The following is a 3,956-nucleotide window of genomic DNA, read 5'->3' as shown; positions in this document are numbered from 1 at the left end:
CTTTTTAATCCAGATACGGAAGTATGTGGTATAAAAGGAATGCCTATTTGTCCTTTTGGAAGAGAATGATTTTTATTTCCTTTTTAATCCAGATATGGAAGTATGTGGTATAAAAGGAATGCCTATTTTTGGTGCCCATATATATGAGCAATCATTTTTTCAAGGGTTCAGGAGACTTTCATTGGAAAGGAAAAAGAGTGGCAAGTTTCAAGGTTTTCACTACCCTTTCTTGATACTGATAAGAACATTCCTACAGAGATGAACTGTCCCACATTGTTACAGGCTTGTAGGGTGCTGGAGTCTCTTCCAAGCAGTGGTTTCTAGGTTCTTTCTGTCCTAAACAAAGAGTTGATCAAAACAAGCATAAACAGTAGCAAAGTTTTATATTTATTAAAGGTAGGAAAAGAAATATGCTTTGCAGAGCATGTTTAGGCCAAGAAAAAGTAAGAAAAAGGGTACACTCTCCAAAATGGGAGGGGACTACTGTGAAACAATATGGTAGTGCAGAGCCAGTGGTGATTGCCCTTTTACATCTCCCACTCCTCAGGCTGAGGTCAGGTCTAGGCTGTCCTATTCAAAGTCCTTGAGGTCTCTTCTTTTTTTTTTTTTTTCTTCTGGTACCAGGAATTGAACTCATGACCTTGCACTCGCCAGGCAGGTGCTTTGCCGCTGAGCTAAATCCCTAGCCCCAGTCCTTGAGTTCTTGAGAGAAGTCCAAGCTCACACTGTGAGAACTGTTCTGCCCATGTCCTGAGATTTTGTCATTCACAGGTCATGCCTACTTCCCCAGCCAGTTTTACCATGCCCTGTCTTCTGCCTCAATAGCCTCCAGCTGAAATTTCAGACATACCCAAGAGCATGAGCTATCATCCCCACCAAGTAAAATTCAAAAAAACTGTCTGTGATATAAGAGATTAAGCCATCTCATAACCATCAAGCAAGTGAAGGGAGAAATACAAGACATTGTTTGCAAAATAAAAGATGTTCTAGCGAAGAAACTCCATATCAACTTAAATTTATTATCATTTTAACAAGGCACAAGCAACCAATAAACAAGGGATGACAATTTTCAATTACCTAAATGAGTCACCAAGCCGAATTATATTTTAGGAGTGCCATGAAACAAAAGCAAACTTTTACTTCCTTCCAATTATCTAGGTGAAACATCCAATAGTGATATAGGAAAAATAAAACTCCAGACCTGTTGGATGTTAAATGTGCCAAGTTTGTGGTCTCACGACACTGAAGAATGAACCTGTGAGCCAAAGGAGGAAGTTAGGAGAGTTTTATTAGAAATATGGGAAGAAGGGTAGCTCCAGGATTTCCAGGAGGGGTCCTGAATATGTGACCATTCAGGCCTCTCTCGGGTAATTTATACAGCAAGATCACAACATGGGCAAAACAGGTGTCAGATAATGACCAACCTATAGGATTACAAGTATAGCTGCTTAGCTAATACTGATCCAAGAGAAAACAAGACATATAGCAAGGAAAGAACATGGCAAGAACAAAGGCAGAAAGGAAGGGCAGTACAGGCCCAGATGCTCTGGTCACCCAACGATGAGTCTGATGCCCATCTGCACTCATTATACCAAGTGCTGCTAATTATAGTATAATCTTAAATTGCGGTTTATCCCTAGGAGGCAAGCAGGCCTTGCTATTGCTTTTCCCCCCTAAGCCCTGGTTCTCTTCAGATTTGCCTCCAGCCACAATTCTGATGTCTTTATTTTCTGTGCCTTTTTTGGGGGGGGCCTAATCCTCCCCTGTATATTTTTATCTAATGTAGTTGCCTAAAGCACATACACACACACACACACACACACAGATTTGTAAATTCCCCTAGGGCAGAACTGCTACAGTTGAGTGGGCCAAAAATAGTCCAGGGTTTTGTGTGGGACAAGGAAAGAATTGCCAAATGTACCCCTCAGAGTATGTAGTCAGTAACTACCTTTGTTGGTTTTTTTTTTTTTTTCTGGTACTGGGAAACGAACTCATGGCCTTGTGCTTGCCAGGCAAGCGCTATGCCGCTGGGCTAAATCCCCAGCACCTAGTAGCTACCTTTATTGAAGATCATGGGACAGCAGCAAAAACAGGGAGAAGGGTGAAGGGACTGGATAACTCAGAGTTCCAGTATTTATAGGGTCAGACAGGCTGATCCAAGGTTCCCCCACTGTGTCTCTCATTGATGTCAGTAATCTACCTCTTCTGGCATTGTAACCTCCTAAATTTAAACCTGGCTAATCATTAGGGTGGTGGTGTGTTTATGGTTGAAGGGGATGATTTACACAATTTCCCTGTTTCTAACTGTACTGCCTCTTTTTAAGATTATGGAAGCATGGATAATCATTAGGGTGGTGTGGCATTTACAGCTGAATGAAGGGGAAGGAGGGAATCAGCTCCTTGGTTTCTAACTGCACTAGTAATCAGGAAAGTCAGGACCTTAAGCCCCCACCCATGTTTTTACCAGTCCCCACTTCCTGCCTCAGGGTACAAGGCTCCACAACCTCTCCCAACTGATAATGTTCTGAGTTTATCTTGCAATCAAAAGGTGTTTCATGTAACTTCTGTTTCTGTCACACTTCTAAACTCAGGATATAACACCTTCAGACTTCAGCTTTTGTAAAATTCGGCTTTGCTCGACCAACCCAGCCCAACCCAAAGTAAACTACAGTATAAAATCTCCCCGACCCCACTATTTGTTGCCCAGAATTTGGAGAACACAGCTCCTCTGGCTTGGCAGGCATAATAAATAGCTTGGATTCCTCTATCTCTTGGAGTGCCCTTTGGGTTTCTTGCCCCACCAGAGGACTGCAATTCCTACAACACTAGAACTATGACATACTTTTTGCTTTGTGCCTGCAAAGCACAGGGGCAAAGGCTAAGCTCAGTAATTGTGCTAAGGAAGGTGGGGGTTACCTCCATAAAGCCTATTCTCAGACCCATCACAAACATGGTAAGACAGCAAAGGTCTCACTGTTACAGGCAGCTGAGTTAGAAATATTATAGGCAGTCAGACAGGGCCAGGCCCTGGAAGGAGCCAACATGAAAGATAAGATACCTTGTGAATAGAGACGTATTTGCTGTGGGCCAGACCTCAAGGCAAAGGACTACACAAACGTACCTGCATACTTCTTTAGGTGTAAACATCAGGGATTGATATTCTAAATAGGTAGCTATCACCCTCAAAAAGACAAAGAGTCACTAGCCCAACCCCCTACAGGAAAAGTCCCTGTTCTGCATTCATACCCGCTTGCTACCTGACTGGCTTCCCCATTTGATCCCAGTTTACTCGATTTTACCTGAACAATTATACTTGTAATCTTATGGCTGACCATAGTTTTGTCCCACCTTATGCCCACCTCGTAATTTCCCATTTCCCCCCTATCTTGGACCCGCCTCACCTCGTGGTTTTGCCCTATGAAGTCCCTGGGAGGGGCAAGGTCCTTGGCTACCCACTCAAGCCCCCTTCTGTGCCTCTCTCTGAGAGAAGCTTTCTTTCCCTCAATAAATATATTCTGCTCTTCACTTCCGTGGTTCCTAAAATTCATTCTTCGATTTTAGAGAACACGAACTCGTCCCAGATATTGTTCAGGTTGGGAGTTTTATATTCCTGTATCATCACCTCCCATCAGTTCGTTCATTTTTCTTTTTTCTTTTCTTTTTTTTTTTTTTTTTTGCGGTACTGGCGATTTAACTCAGGATCTTGCGTTTGCCAGGGAGGCGCTTGTGCCACTGAGCTATATCCCCAGCCCGGTTAGTTCATTTTTTCAAAACACCCAAACTTAGCTCAGCGGCACAAGCGTCTGCCTGGCAAGCGTAAGGTCCTAAGTTCAATTTCCGGCACCAAAACAACAACAAAACCAAACCACCCAAACTCTCGAGCTACAGTTGCACGCGCATGCCTGTTGGGGAGCTCCTGCAGCACACCGTCTGGGTCCAATAGGAGCAGCCGGAAC

General features: G+C 43.4%; 1 protein-coding gene across 2 annotated transcripts in view; it reads left to right on the top strand.

Moving 5' to 3' along the window:
* Positions 1-3,956, top strand: part of Acbd6 (acyl-CoA binding domain containing 6) — a 177,168-nt gene that overhangs the window by 7,117 nt on the left and 166,095 nt on the right. The gene's annotated exons all lie outside the window — the stretch shown is intronic.

This window comes from Chinchilla lanigera, unplaced genomic scaffold, assembly GCF_000276665.1.
Source record: "Chinchilla lanigera isolate Chin_1 unplaced genomic scaffold, ChiLan1.0 scaffold00005, whole genome shotgun sequence".
Classification (NCBI taxonomy): Eukaryota; Metazoa; Chordata; class Mammalia; order Rodentia; family Chinchillidae; genus Chinchilla; species Chinchilla lanigera.
The sequence above is the reverse complement of the archived record's forward strand: the minus strand, read 5'-3'. Positions and strand labels throughout refer to the sequence as shown.